This window comes from Triturus cristatus, chromosome 4_1, assembly GCF_964204655.1.
Source record: "Triturus cristatus chromosome 4_1, aTriCri1.1, whole genome shotgun sequence".
In the NCBI taxonomy this organism is placed as follows: domain Eukaryota; kingdom Metazoa; phylum Chordata; class Amphibia; order Caudata; family Salamandridae; genus Triturus; species Triturus cristatus.
In genome coordinates, this window is record NC_140585.1 from 1,260,457,361 (window position 1) to 1,260,474,205 (window position 16,845).

The following is a 16,845-nucleotide window of genomic DNA, read 5'->3' on the forward strand; positions in this document are numbered from 1 at the left end:
GGAGGGGGAGACTAAAGCACTTTCACCTGAATGGTCGTTGCACTCCTAATTAACAGTGCAGGGTCTGCAGGGCCGGCTTTAGGGCGGTGCGACCGGTGCCGCCGCACTGGGTGCTGGCTTCCCGGGGGCGTCGTGTTTGAAAGTTTATTATGCTTTTGAAGCACCGGCTGCAGTGTTTCTTTCCCCAGCAATTACCAGGCCTCACATAAATGTCAAGATAACTCGCGTGATTAATTATCTTGCTGGAGAGATTTCAGCATTTTGTATAGTTGAGGTTTTGACTTAAGTGAAGTTAGTGCAGAGGGTTAATATGCCTGCAGCAGCAAAGAACGTGTACCAAGTAGATTACAGAGTGCGTATGATGTAAACAGATAAGCAGGTTACTGCTTTCAAAAGAGACATCCTTTTGTTACTTGCAATTTATAACTTAAAGTCCTAATATTCAACAGTGAGCTATTAACTTTCATCATAGAATTGCATACACACTGCAAAGTATACATTTGAACATTGATTCATGTTGCCTAAAGGGTTAATTTGGCTAGAAATTGAATCTTATTATTAAAGAAAACTCCCAACTATGCTGTTTCTTTTTGGTCTCTGAGTTTGTGCTTCTCCACACCAAGCACTCTTAAACTATACTGCCTACCAGTATGGATGACCTGTGACTCCTACACTTTTAGTCCTTTGGCTTATGTAACATTTCCTATACACTGATTTACACATGTATGATTGATTGTCTCTGTGTAATGTGTTTGTGATACAAAGTGCTCGGACACCCTACACTGGTATGAGTGGCACTATATAACTAATTTAATGCATCTGAGAGAGTGTGGTTATGGAGACTTGGTCACTGTTAAGGGTGCTAGGGAGAGAATCCGAGGTGGAGGTAGTCATGGGGGGGGCGCCAACAAACATTATTGCACAGGGCGCCACCAGCGCTAAAGCCGGCCCTGAGGGTCTGCCTAGACCCTGTCCTGTTAATCACAGCGTGATGCAAGCCCTCTCAAACCCCCGCAGTGTGGGTAAATTCAGAGGGGTGCCTTTGGACTTTATCAGCGTCCCTGCAAAAGACTACTTAAGAGGCTCAGTCGATAGCAAGATCGGGAAGCAGAGCAGAATCTGTCCTGCATTGAAGGAGATACCTGCCGTGCCATCAATCAGGGTACCGGTACTCTCCCTGACTAAAGAAAAGTGCCGGTACTGACGGCTAGAAGATTTGGAAGTGCCGGTACACAGTACCAGTGAGTACCGGCCAATTTAAAGCACTGCGGCCACCCAAGAAGCATGATTGTATTACTAAATATGTTAGACATACTTAATTGCTCACCAAACTGGATTGTCCACAGGGCTTCCAACTTTCCAGTCTGATTATGTGTGGCATTTGCTTGTTTGCATTACGCTTGTGTGTTACATGGCCGTGTTACACTTTGAGTGACACTTTGTCGCAAACTAAGTCATTGAGGACCCCAGCGGAGAAACTTTATTCAACCGTAGCAGAAATTCCCCTCAGAGCTATAGCCACTGTCTCATAGAATACGATCTGCATTAAAGTCAGTAGAAGTTATCTATTCTGAAGAAATCTTTGCATTCGCATCATCAGGACTCTACTGCCAGTAATATTTCCCTGAAGCCTGCTTGCCACCATCAGCTACTTAGCAGAACCATGGACACACTGGTAAACATAAGCTTTGTGTTTACCCCATTTCACTAAGGGGCGTAACACAGGCCCTGCAATGCGGGGGGGACCACGAGCTGCAGGAGGCCCCCTCAGCACCGTACTCAGGCCTCATAGCTCCATCTTAAATCCTGAGTGGGGGCCCCTTCATGTACCTTGAAGGGGGGCCCCCTCAACTTTAGTTACGCCAGTTTTCACTATGGTTTTTAAAGTAACTTGAAATGCAAAGCATTCCACAATGGGTATCGAATTTCCTATTCTATTTTCCTGTTTTTTCCAGACAGTCCAATATATAAGAAGGTACATTAAAATGATAAGAACACATTAACACGTTATCATTTGTGACACTTATTCCAGCCCTGGCCTTAAAATCTACATCACGTTGCCCTATGTGTTTTGAGACGAAATACCCAGAGTGCGAAGTGATGCTGGCTAAAAAGCCACTTGCAGAAGGTGTCAAACATGGCACAGCCATTTAGCTGCTATGATATTTGAAAAGCCACTCATTTGGTAATGTTGAGAGAGGTTCTTGCACTGCCTTGGATTTAGATGCTCCTGAACTGTACAGTTGCCGGGGGCTTCCTTGACAGTTTTTCATCTCAGAAGATCATGAAGGCTGCAGAGCTTGGAAAAAGGTTGTGGAAGAGAGGCAGGGCTAAGTAGTGGCCTGCCCAGGCAGGAGAGGGACATTCTGCAGTAACTTCTGTCCCAGCACAGAGAAAGCCTGCAGCAGTCACAAGGAACAGGCCTTAAACTATAATAACCAGAGACACAGAAACCTGTTGACAGAACAAACTGCATGGAGTGCCAGAGGCTCGGGCCCATTTGATGAGCAGCTCTGGAAGTGTTGTGTCAAAAACACAAAACCAGAATAGTCATGCTGCTATTTCACGCAGTGCACAGAGGCTCACCAAGGAAGCAGAGTCCCACAATCCAAGGGACAAGGGAGGAGGCATATCAGACGATCTCAGAGGAGCAACCAACTGATCCTACTGATTGGTGCATGTATCAAGGGGGAGGACCTATTCTCCAAGGCACGGAGAGAGAATAAACAATACTCTTGCAGGCTGTTTATTGAACTAAGGAGATATGCGTTACTCAGTTTGACCTAGGAGTAATACAGAAAATATTATAATATGCGGTAATCTAACCCTATATTGGCAGAGGTGTGTAAAATATCTTACATGGTTATGGCACTCTTGCAGAGATCTTTGTGCATACTTGTCAACGAACCTGCATTCAGTGGGTGTCACCCTCTTGTATTTGTATTCAGCGTCCTGACAAACAAAAAGCATACTTAGACTTTAATGAAGTAACCCGCTTTCACATCTACATCATGCTCCCAAAAGTGTTAATTCCCCATTAACCTTAAACAATTGTGCTGGAACAGTTTTGAGAGCGAGGGTGCTGACCAGCAACAACAAGTCATTAAAGACATAGGGTTCTGAAAAATCTGAATGCTATTTAAAGAGCAAGTGTACTTGATGAGTAATAAACATTTTACTTACCAGTAACCTTCATTTTTCCTATTCGTAATCCTCCTCGTCCCAGTCATAACTGATTAAGGCAACCCTGCTTCCTGTAGACATTCATATACCTTTATGGCGTCCTGAACCCCTTTTATCTAAGACTGTCTTCTATCTCCATGGAAATGAGTAGGAGTATCCCTTCCTGTGCAACACCTCCTGTACATTACACAAATCAAATTGGAGGTCAAGAACGGGAGGAGAGTAGTTATGTGGACTGGGGTGGGGAAGACTACAAATCTGGGTAATGAAGATTACCAGCAAATAATGTGTTCATTACCCCCTCATTTTTAGCCTCTTTATCCCAGTCATTACTGATTGAGGAAATCACAAGGTACAAATACTTGCGTTAACCATTAATTGATGCAGAAAACAAATTTGTTTGGGGGCGCTATGGGTCGGGCTAACAAGATGGCCACACTGTAGTGAGGCCCTGTCCGCCCTCAAACGAAATACACAAATATCCTGTGCCTGGTTGAAGCATATTGTCCAAATATATGAGGCAGCGGTAGCTGAAGGAAAGAGGCACCATCGGAGCTGACTGGCGACCGACGAGAGGCAAGCGCGACTTAGAAACTTCATATGACGAGTCGCAGCCTGCTGGTAGCCGGGAAAAGGCTGCGCGCGTTGCCGAAGACGGGGGAGAGCTGCGGGCGAGGCCGCAAGTGAGGCCACTACACTGGGTGCTGCGAGGAGAGAGAATGAGGTGCTGTTGCTTCGCGGCCCGGCTGCCGCCACGCAACGGCAGAGAACACCGCAAACCAAGTAAGGTACACTAGCGACAGTGATGGGAGTGTGGATAGGGGCTTCTGCCACAGATGACGCGAGCCTAACGTCTTGATAACGATATACCCACTCTCCCCCTATGATATCAACAACCGCTATAAAGTGGACTTGAGGCCAAATTAGCGTTGTTGTAATTGCACGAAAGACATAACCGAGAGTACTTTTCAAACAAAAAAATACATCGATAAACAGAACAAACAGTGCAGGACATGCCCGCCATCTTGCAATGAGCAAATAAGGCCAGCGCGGGCACAAGATAAGCGCTAAACTACCACTGAACAAAGGTGTGAGCATGGAAAAAAGGGATAAATACGAAGAGTGCCTCATAAAAACTCAATCGTAAGACCACAGAGGTGCTGCCCTCAAAGTGCGGAACAACTGACGCCTAAACCTATCACTTGGTACTCGCATCGGAATACAACTAAAGGTAGGAAGTGCCATACTGTACACAACAAAGCACGGGCCTTTGTACCAAATTAGAGGCACGCACTACAGGCACCAAGCCACCAAAATCAAGGAGCAGCAACCACAAAAATATAGAAACACGCAAGTACCATCAAAATCATCCATATACAAAGAAACAAAAAAAGGGAACCGAGCTTATCGAATCAGCTCTAACCACACACCGCAAGTGCAGACCAGCACATAGTAGTCAGTCAACACTGCTTATCATAACACTGCACTCAAGCACAAAAAGAAGCTAAAATATTTGCAAAACAGATTGGAAACAGGCCAAGCTGCCGTTTCAGGCCCGCAAAGCTCCGAGAGGACAGTCACTAGACTCAGAGGACCAAATGGCACAAAACCCAGATGACACGGACCTAAAAGTATTGTTAATAGCGATGAAAAGAAGCCTCTCCTCAATTGAAGCCAAGATGGACGGGATGTGCACCAGGATGGACTTTATCACACAGAAACTAGAAAAGCAAGAGGGGCGGTTAGGAGAAGCAGAAAACAGAATATTGACGCTGGAAGGCGACCATGCGCAGTGAACAGGACAAAATTGCGGAAATGGATAAACTGCTCTAGGTGATTCTCTAAAAACGAGGACCTTAAAGCAAGCTATAGGTGGAACAACATAAGAGTCCTTGGAATTCCAGAATCCACCAACACCGGAAGAATATATAGAAAAACTACTAATCACATGCTTTGGCAGAGAAAGCTTCTCCAGTCTACTGATCGTAGATAGAGCACACAGAACACTGGCACCAAAACCCCTGCCCAGTGCACCACCAAGACCAATAGTCTCGAAGATACTAAACTACAGGGATCGCGATGTGGCGTTGCGTAGGGCCAGAGAGCTGAAGTCAGTAGTATTTGAAAACTACACAATATCGCTATATCCTGACTTCACACTAGCGGTCCAGGAAGCACGGAAAAAGTTCCTGCCGATAAAAAAAAAAAATGCAACAGGCAGGTGTTGAATATGCCATGATGTACCCCGCCAGACTACGGCTCACCTACAAAAGCAAACAAAACTTCTGCCATACTCCGCAGCAGGCAGCGGAGTTCCTCGGAGCTACTGCATGTCAGGCCAAGTGAACGGAACACTCACCTGCGACCAGCAGGTAATCGTCGCCCCGCCATGAAGAGGAGCAATAGTCACAAAAGACTGAATGTATGAGCGACATTCAGACAGATCAGCTCCAGAAATGATGGCTTGATGCGATGAAGAATGTCACTGTACAAGCATCCACTACTGGCTATAGAACTTTGCCTCACGTGATCACCTTCTAAAGTTTGATGTACAACACAGGTGGACAACAAAATGAGGAAGAAAAAAATAAAAACTACCAGACACTGAGCTCACACATCCCGGGCACCCTCCTGTGTAGCGTTAGCTGGACAGGAAGCTGTGCCTCGCCACCTGGAAAACACACCCCAGAGGGAGCTCCCTATATCTCTCCCTATGTGAAGGAAGACAATTGTTGGTTCTAACCACCCTCCTGATGAGTGTTTGTTGATTGCGTTGATAGTAAGCTGTATGGCTGTTGCACAAAATGCAAAATTTGCCCATATGAAGGCTAATATTCCATATTACCATAATCACCAACTAGCCAGAAAGCATAATGAGCATAAAGATTGGGATACGTACTGAAAGTATGATTTAGAGAAAACGTTGATGAAACTGGCTTGCATGTTGGTTAAGGGGCGTTCGGGGAGAGAAGGGAATACTACACAGCAAGTTGGGATGGCCGCTGTGGGAGAGGGGTAGGGGGAAAGCGAAAGATAACAGCAAATGCAGAGAACGAAAAGGCATGTCATTTACAAGAATTGGGCTTAAGCAAATACAAAATGTTGGGTTGAATGAACATACTAATACAGAGTAATGTCGAGCGATAGGGATCACAAAGAACAATCTGTGGGCATAGGTTTGTTAACTTGGAATGTGAGAGGACTTGGGGATCACCGTAAGCGAAGACATTTGTTAGCGTACATGGATAGACATCATGTGACTATTGCTATGATCCAGGAAACGCACAACCCCGTCTAGCACGATTACATTTGCCCCAAGGTGGGCCTCGTATAGGTATTTCTCCTCGTATTCAACATATTCAAGAGGTACTGCTATACTTATTAAAAAAAAATATGCCTTATGTAGCAGAGGGATTGTTAAGCGACCCGTAGGGGCGCTATTGTATTGCCTGAGGTAGATTGTGAGGCCAATCTGTTACACTGGTTAACAGTTATGGCCCCAATACTGATGACGAAGATTTTTTTATTAAACTTTGGGGACTGATTGTAAACATAGGTTCCAGGCACATAATATTGGGGGGAGATTTCAGCCTGACACTCTGTCCTTCCCAAGACCGATCGAACCCGCAACCACACTACTATACTAAAGCGCAACGGCAAGTACAACAGATTGTAGCTGAAAACCAGCTGATAAATATCTGGCGGCACCACCACCCCAATCTGAAGGAAGGGACATTTCAATCAGCAGTGCACAGTTGTTGGTCTAGGTTGGACATCTGGTTAACTTCCAAAGAACTATCTGTGTATATCACTTCTATACAACACCTGGCATGAACATATTCAGACCACACCCCAGTTTACATGCAGCTGTCCCCCCCCCCCCCCTCTCCCTCCCCCCCCCACCCCAGAAGCTAGGAATAGATATTTGGAGTGGTGTTTACCTGCCACAGCGCTGTTAGACTCCGCTTTCAAAGCGGAGCTGGAACAAGAGCTAGAGGAGTTTCTCAGAAACAACATAGATTCCGTCCCCTTATTAACAACACTTTGGGAAGCATTAAAAGTCACTGTAAGAGGGATATGTATGTCTAAGGCAGGGGGCACATTGAGAGACATCAGAAAGACCTTATCCAAACTGGAAGTCAAATTAAAAGATCAGGAGCGACAACTGCCGACGACCAAGGCAAACGCTACCCTGTCCGATATAATAGAAACGCTAAGAGAGTATCAAGACACAGCGGAACGCGAGTGCTTTGTTTGTGGAAAATACTATAAAGCCAGGAGATATGGAGGAGGGGAAAGACCTGCTAAGGCATGAGCTGAACTCACACGCCCCCCCAAATCCACAAATTATATATTAGAAATTAGAAAGGCAAAGAGTACAAAAACCCAACGGCAATAATAAACATTTTCACTGCACACTCTAAAGCATTATATACTTTGCGTAACTCCAAACAAGCAGAAAGAGGGGCGTATCTCGAGAAGATAGAGCTAGCCGTATCTCGAGAAGATAGAGCTAGCCTGGCTAAGCAATGCACATAGGGAATTCCTGGCAGCTGAGCTAGAGGAAGAGGAGATTAGAGTAGCCATAATGCAAATGGGTAATAGGAAGGCTCCGGGACCCCATGGTCTCACGAATGAATTTTACAAAACGTACATAGACGTCTTGGTACCATTCCTGAAAAAAATGTATGAAGAGGCTGTGCAAACGGGGATATTGCCACAATCAATGCAAGAAGCTCTTATAGTTTCCCTCTTAAAACCCGGCAAGACGCCAAACAGCACAAATTCGCATAGACCATTATCCCTTATCAACTGCAACGCCAAAATTCTAGCCAAAGTGTTGGCTAACCGACTAAGCCTGTTCATGGACAAACTGATTCACCCAGACCAGGCAGGGTTCGTGCCGGGGAGAACTACCTCTCATACTTTACGCACCCTGTTCTCCATTATGCAGGACATAGATCAAGACGAAAAGGCGGTGGCTTTCTTTTTAGATGCCACAAAAGCATTTGATTCTCTTGAATGGGAGTATTTATTCTCAGTTCTGATACACATTGGGTTCCCACCGGGAGATCTGGCATGGGTGAAGTTGTTATACAATAAGCCAAGAGCCTCATTGCTGATAAATGGGACGCACACTCCAGCATTTGAATTATCTAGGGGCATGAGGCCGGGATGTCCCCTATCGCCACTGCTGTTTGCGCTAGCAATGGAGCCGCTGGCGGCCATGCTCCGGCAATATCACAAAGCACATACGCTGGACTACGCAACTAGGCCGGTGCTAGTTTCGTTATATGCAGATGACATCACGCTGTATGTACGTGAACCAGAAAAAGGATTTAATGGCATAATCCGAGAAATCATCAAATTTGGCGCATACTCGGGTATAACAATAAATTGGGGAAAATCACAGATCTTTCTGCTCACCCAAAACACTCTGAAGAGTCCACTGGACTTCCCACTACAGTGGTGCGAAACTGAACTCCAAGACTTGGGGATAAATGTTACTAAAGACAAGGGAAGAACTAATGAGAGTTAATTACGGCAGAGCCCTAAACTCGGTAGAAGAGACCATCACCAGGTGGATTGCAATGCCGATATCGCTAGCTGGGCGCATTGCGCTAATGAAGATGGTAATACTGCCAAAATATCTATATTTATTTATAAATATCCCTTATGCACCGGGCCAACCTTTCTTTGTAAGGCTTAAAAGCCAATTAATCAGACTAGCAGGGGGGGGGAGAGACAGCCCATATTAAATAGAGCACCCTAACATTGCCCTTTGCGCAGGGGGCCTTTGAAGCACCCGATACCAAACTATACTATCTCAGTGCACAAGGCCAATATACCATCTACTGGTTTAAGCCACCACCGTTTATGACACATCTAGCAGTGGAACAAGGTTATATGTCACCCACCCCTATGGCCGGGTTTCTGGGAACAGAGGGGCCAAGCAATGGGCGGTAAATATTCAATGGTAGCATGCACTAACTCTGCATGGGAAAAAATTGCGCAGAAGTCACAAGCCCCTATTATATACTCTCCATTACTTCCACTACTACACCAACAGGCGCTTTCAGTTACGCAGGAGGGAATGTGTAAGCGTATGCTTTTAAAATATGGTATAAACACGTGGGGAGATGTGTACGAAAAGGGGTAATTTAAGTGAGGGGACATATTCTTTGGAGAGAGTAAACCTACAGCAATGGATCGCTTCCTATGTATTTGACTTACACAAAATGTCAAAGCAGCCACTCCAAGATTCCCAGAGAAGCCCCCCACGCTGTTACCATTACATCTGCTATTGAATGGAGGGCCATCCCACGCATTGTCATGCCTATATAAAGCAACTGTCGGGAAGGAGGGGGGAAATACTGTGAAGGCAAAAGCGGGTTGGGAGCAGGAATTGGGATATCCTATAACAGATGAAAGTACTGCTGCCAGCAAACAGAGAGAATCACAGCAAGTAGCAGATTAAGAATTCTACATTTCAAAATTTTACATAGGATGTACTATACACCCCCAAATATGTACAGATTTAAACTGAGGGAAAATGATGCTTCTGACAGGTGTGGGCAAGAAACTGCTGATTTCATGCATCTGGCTTGGCCATGCACAGTCGTAGCCAAATGCTGGGCGGAAGTAGGGAGGGCTCTGAATGAAATAACAGAAATGCAAATAGACTTGATCCCAGAGATGGGATTGCTAGGATTCACAAACCAAAATTAAAGGACAGATCAAACGACTGGTTACGTTAGGATTGCTAATGGCAAAACGCAGAGTAGCATGTAGGTGGAGAAGAGGCAGGGCTCCAAAATTCAAGGACTGGCTTAAAGATATGACATATTGCCAGGAGCAAAATAGTATATATGCTGAGCTACTCCCACCTAGCTCCAGGCCTGAGATATCTGGGAATCCTTTTAAAAGTTACCTCCCGCAAACAAGTAATGCTGAGGAGGAGCAACAGATGCCCAATAAGTAGCCAAAGATCAGAAAGAATGAAAGTCAAGACACAAGCGCATACTAAACGCTAAGACTGTGCACAAAAATGGTCCGTATGATACGCCAAAGAACGCTGCAGAGACAAAGGAAGTGTATGTGAGAACCCAATTGTAATGAGATGTATAGAATGCTAGGGAAAAGAAAATGCTGTAAAAACTGTACAGAAGGTAATATATAAAAGTTACGTCTGCCTTGATGACTGTGAAATAAGTGGGTATGACAAATATGTATAACAATGGTGGTCTGTATTGTATAATCGAAAATGCAAATAAAGTATAAAAAAAAAAGATGAAAAAGAAAGAACATTTGTTTAAGCAACAGTTACTTCATTGTAATTTTTAGCACCGTAGAGTCAGCCCAAGATGCAGAAACCGGTCTTGTGGATCTGACCTGAACAGATGCTAAGGGGAGAAACTACTACACCTTTTTTGATGTGATGATGTGAAATGGCCTATTTGACCCATCTACGTATCGATTCGGCACTGCCTTCTTACTGATATTTGCAGAGCCATACGAGTTACACAGAGAATTACATATTCTAATTTTTTTCTGTGCACCCTGAATAGACATAAGTCTCACCCAACGTCTAAAGACCAAAGTATTTGAGAATCTGTCTCTTATTGGAAAACTGACAGAACTATTCCTGGGATAGGTGGGAATGGGAATTTTACTTTGGGAACCAACTTGGGGTCCTACATGAGGGCTAATCTATCTGGGAGGAACCACAATTTTGGATAGGAAATAACCAAAGCACTCAATTCGCCCAACCTTCTTACAGAGATAATGGCCAGCAAAAAGGGTATTTTTCAAAACAAGCAACCATGATTGACATGCTCTAGAAGTTCAAAGAGGGCTTGTAAACTTTCAAAACTATAAACAAATCCCATGTAGGGGTGGAGGTTTCCACTGTCGTTTTTTTAAACCTAAAACTTATAGTTGAACGATGATAGGAGAACTAGCTGTACAATTCTGACTCAATTTAAGGGCCTTAATGGTGACCTACTGAGCTGAGAGTGTAAAGATGATAACCGCTTCATTAAACCACCTCTGAGGCATTCAAGATTTTGAATGAATCCAAAGATAAAGGATCATGATCCTGATCCTTTGATATGCACCACCTTTGGAATGACATCCAGTGTGTTTTTATAGGGTAACATGGCAGACAGCCTTCTGGAAGATTGGATAGCCCTGGCAACTTCATCAGAGCAGCTTAAATGTTGTAACCATATCCTCTCAAATCCCAGGCTATCATCCTGAGATGTTGAAGTTGGATTAATGACAGAAGAGGGAATTAAACAGGGGATGGCTGAACTGCTATGTGAAGAAACTCCTCCCTAAACAGAGACATCAAGAGCATTGGGGCGAAAATGGTGTTACAAGAATTAGAGGTCCTCTCCTCCCACATCATCTGACGGACCTTTGGGAGGAGGGGAGTCAGAGTAATTGCATACAGAATCCTTTTAGGCCACCTGACTGAGAGGGCATCTGTTGCCCAGGCTTGAGGGCACAATGTCTCTGTACAAAAAACCAGGGGCATCGAATTATGTACTGACGCAAACAAATCCAGACACTGTGTTCCAAACTGTGCACATATCCAATAAATTTACTGAACAGAGAGATGATACATCATAGAGGCTGGAAGGCTTCTGCTGAGACTGTCTGCCCTGAAATTCAATTTTTCCTGTAAGTACTCTGCTGTTAATCTGAGAATGTGATTCTCTACCCAGGAGAATTGTTGTGTTGCAGGAAGGTTGAAACTGATGTTATTTGTTTCCCCATGTAGATTCAAATATGCTTTTGTCACCTGGTAATAGGCTCTGATAACAACATTGGAATACTTCAGTTGGTGACAAAAAACCTGCAGTTTCCATACCGCAGCTAACTGCCTCCAGTTTAAGGAGTTTAGCTATTCTTCCTCAAACTTCTGGCCCTTTATCTCTAGATCCTCAAGAGTTGCTCTTAACTCCCAAAGGCTTGCATTTGTTGTAATCTGTCTGGAGGAGGTAGCCGAAGAGGAACTCTTCTTGAGAGATTGTCTTCCACAAACCACCATTGTAATTCCTGATGTATCTGAGGAGTCCCTGGAACCTGTTGAGCGAAACTCTAGGACCTTGGTGACCAATGGATAAATTGTTTGTTTACTAGAGGCTAGAAATGGCAATATGCCCAAGACAGTACAGTTGCAGCTACTGCCATTACTCCCTGGACTTTCAGCCACCACCAGGCCGAGAATGACTGTTGTCTGAACAGGAAATTTAGATTGTTCTGAATCGCTTCAATCATGTTGTGAGGCAAAAAGACTGGGCCCAACTCCCTATTGAATTGTGCTCCAATAAGAGTCTTGATCCATCGAGGTTAAAGTTGCGACTTCTGAAGGTTTATCCTGAAGTATAATCTCTGTAGTAACTCATTCACTTCCTTGACATCGTGCTTGAAAGAGAAGAAGAAAACAAGAGCCAGTTATCAAGGTGCAGAAATATTAATAAACCCTGAATTGAATGAAGCTACAACAATCGCCAATACCTTTTGTAAAGACTCACGATTCCGAAAGGAAGAGCTTGAAACTGTAGATGTTGGTCCTCCACAACAACATGCAGAAACACCTGACTGTCTGAATGGCTAAGGACATGAAAATAGGCATTGGCAAGCCAAGAGTCATTAGGAAATCTTCTTCCAATATTAGCAGTATAATTGACTGAATGGAAATCATATGGATCTTTTCCAATTATATATATTTGTTTAAAGCCTTTATGTCCAGTACCGACCGGTATCTTCCGTCTATTCTTGGCACTGAAAAGAGAATAGAATAAAACCCTTTTCACCTTTGATATTCTGGGTCAGGAATTGCTGCTTCTTTATCAGTGCCAGGACCCCAGAAGCATACCTTGTCTTTTCAAGCCTGCTTTTGGTAAGGATGTAGGAACAGACCGGTATTTGAGAGCCTTGTGAGAAAACGGCGTAGTACTCCTGACTGATGATGTTCAGAAGCCAAGTGTCTGAAATGCACTCCATCCATTTCAAAGCAAACATTTTGAGCCTTGCACCGACTGTGGCATAGCCACTTCTGTAACTGTCTTCGATCTTGGTGGGGGACTGGCTGTAATTTACTAATAAATGCAGCCCCTGAACATAGGAGCAGCCAGAAAGGACATTTATGCTGTGCCCTTTGAGATTGTTTCTTTGAGAGAAAGGATTTCTTCCCTGAGAATATGTTAAACGGTTTTTGAATTTTCTTCTTGTGAGCTACTTTTTGAACCATGGCATTTAATTCATTGCCATATACCTTAACAGCAATTTTTGAATTGGAGATCTTTGAGTTGACCCAAACTTTTACAACTTCATCCACAGCAAATGTCTTCCTGCCACAGCTGCCGTGGCTTAAGGTGAGCTTTCCATTGTTCATTAAATGAGACATTTGTAAAACAAAATGTGAAAGGAGACCCATGTTAGCCAAAATGGTAGTGGGATTGCCATTCTCCTGCAGACAATCATGAACTATTGGAAATCCTTAAGGAGACCTTGTGCGGCAAATGTGGAGTTGGTGTTCGCTCTGGTAAACGGCGTTTACTTAGCAGGCGTTACTTCGCATGCCGTTACTACGCGGACGTTAGTACGCACGCGTTGTTACTTAGAAAACCTTTACTACGCAAGTCGGAACAGCGACTTGCGTTAGGGGGGGAAGGTGTTGGATTTAAAATCCAACACCTTCCCTAGTGTCCGCATAGACTGGAGTTGGAATAGTAAATTATACTATTCCAACATCCAGCACCCCCTACTGTAATTCGTTGTTCCGAATTGCGTAGTAAAGGAATGCGAACTAAAAACGCGGTCGTACTAACGACCGCGTAGTAATGGCATGCGTACTAAACGCATGCGAAGTAACGTCATATATTCGTTCGCTCTCATAGAAAATTTGAAAGCTGCAAACGATCTTTTGAGAGTTGCCTCCACCTTTTTATCAGCAAAATCCAGTAAAGTTACATCTTTTGACGCCAGAGAGAAAGTAGAGCCAGAATAGTGTTTACTTGAGGGGTTTGTGGAAAATTTGTATCGCATTATTCCTGAGAATATATTTTTGCAATAAAAGAAGGAATTTATGCCTTGACAGTATTTTTCTGTTTTTTGAGCAGGATCTGGTCCATCACATCATAGAAGGGTAGATAATCTATCTGAACTCCACTATATTGAGAATAAAACCTCTTTTCATGTTTTCCCTCAAAGCCAAGTACTTCTCTAATATGTTTAAGAAGGTTACGAAGTTGACTGCCTTGTACATACTTCCCACCTTGATCAGACTTTTGATCATCATCCTTATCTTCCCTCAATTTCTTTGAGGTTCCGCAAGAGCAGAACCAGTTGCCTCTTTGATCATAGCGCCTAGATATGCTCTCTATATCTGCCGGACCTCTCCTTTATCCTCTGCCATCTCAGTATAATGCTGATTTAAATCAGCCTTCCCCCTGCCACTTAGGCTAAAGGTGAAGTGATGCTCTACGGGCAGGGTTTCTGAGCTTAATAAATAACAATCTGAAGCTGTGAGACACACAGGACGCACTAGAAGCAGTGTCTTTTTTTTTTTTAGAGGAAATGCCTGTAAGAAACAAGAAACTCTTGCAGTTTACAAGAACAAACTAGTATATAATACAGCCTTCTTGCCTCCCTGTGCCCACTGTGCTTACCTGCACCAGCACATGGCCAAGACACCACTCTCGGTTCTTAAACTGCTTCAGTCGCCAATGCTGCCAAAGCTACCCACCCCAGTCGAGCAGATGAGCAGGGAGTGACAGAACAGTATATTGGCCCCATACTCCCTGTCCTGCTTGTTATTACACTCTTTGATGTCTTTTGCAGGCAATTGTACACTCTTTGAATCACCAAGTTATCTGAGAAACGTCAAGTGTAGTGTTCCTGATTTTTGATTTTTTATTTCCAGTAATGAAATGCAATTATGAATCAATTCAAATTTATATATTTGCACAATGTAATACTTGTCCCAGACTTTGAACAGGCAGCCTGGGGGGACTTCAAGCCCCAGGAATCTCTGTGCCTGGAGGCACCCACACACTTGTGGCAAGGGGGAGAAGCACCCATAGCGCAACATAGTGCCACTGTTTCTCCTGCTGTGTGGGACTTTGACCAGGGAGGTTGGCGGGACTTCAGGCCCCAGGAATCTATGCGCCTGGAGGCACCCACGCATCTGTGGCCGGGTAGTGAAGCTCGCGTAGCGCTACATAGCATAACTGTTTCTTCCGCTATGCAGAACCTTGACCAGGCGCTTGGGGAGGAGGGCTTCAAGCCCCACGAACCTCTGCACCTGGAGGCGCCCACACACCTATGGTCAGGGAGAGAAGCTCGCATAGCGCTACATAGCATAACTCTTTCTTCCGCTATGCGGAACTTTGACCAGGCAGCTTGGGGGGGACTTCAAGCCCCAGGAACCTCTACACCTGGAGGCACTCACACACCTATGACCAGGGGGTAGACCCCATAGCTCTACATAGTGCAACTGTTGCTACCGCTGCACTAGACTTTGACCAGGCAGCTTGGGGGGCTTATAGCCCCAGGATTCTCTGCGCCTAGAGAACCCAACCCACCTGTCAGGGGGATGAGCCCCCATCGTGCTAAAATCTGCTGGGCCACCTAAAGCGCCTCTAATTTAGTCTGACCAGCAACGTGAGGACCGTGCCGCCTTCTTCATTATGAAGGTTGAGAACATCTACAGGACCTTCCCCCAAACCGCGATCAAATCAGGCCCTGTCCACAGGCCCTATGCTACCCCCACACTCTCTGTCTTCCCACCGATCACTCAAGATGAGATGCTTACGATATGCAGAAAAGTTAAATCAGGGTCCCCTGCAGATCCTCTTAAACCTGAGCAGTTCCTTATATCCCTGCCTCTGCTCCTCTTGCCTTTTTGTCAGCTGATTAATATGTCCCAGTCCATGGCGGTTGTCCCCAGGGCTTGGAAACGGGCCATGGTGGTCCCCCTTTTACAGAAACCCACATTGGACACTTCTAAACCGGAGAACTTCCGCCTTATTTCTCTCCTGCCGTGGACTCATCTGTCAACAAGAGTACTCCTTTTTAGGTCTCGCCTGGCAAACGCAGCGCGAAGCGCTGTCGCCAGCGAGATCTATTGTTGCTGACTTGCCTCGGAAGGGGGACAGGAGATGGGCACGCGCAGGCTCTCGGCGGATTTGAGTTGGTGTACGCGCTTACAGCCACGCGGCGTGCACATCTCCTGTCCCCCTTCCCTCGCAAGCCAGCAAGCAGTTTCACTTTCGTCCTCACCAGGCTCATGTAATTTTTTAGGTCTCGCTCTCGAGACCTATTGTCGCCGAGATGCCTCTCAAGGGAGACAGACTGGGGCACGCGCAGAGTGTTGTGATTTGTGATTGCTGTCTGTGAACGCGCTTCACATGAACAGCATTTGCGCGTTGAGTGCCTGCTGAGTTAATTATAGGTCCGCAGCGTGGGGCGCCTGTCGGCATGCTGTGATAATGACCTTTGGTTTTTTAAAGCACGAAGGCTGTGTTTGCACTTTTTTTTTTTTTTAAATAGGCGGACACGTGCAGAGAGACCACGACTGATAGAAGAACTTCCGGCAGCAAGCGGGACCAATAGTTAATTTCCCGTGATTTCGAAGATACCAAGTTTTGC

The 16,845-nt window shown here is 44.9% G+C and overlaps 1 protein-coding gene across 5 annotated transcripts in view; it reads left to right on the top strand.

Annotated features, from left to right (window-relative positions):
• COPZ1 (coat protein complex I subunit zeta 1) overlaps positions 1 to 16,845 on the top strand; it is a 906,679-nt gene that overhangs the window by 25,370 nt on the left and 864,464 nt on the right. The window lies entirely within an intron of this gene.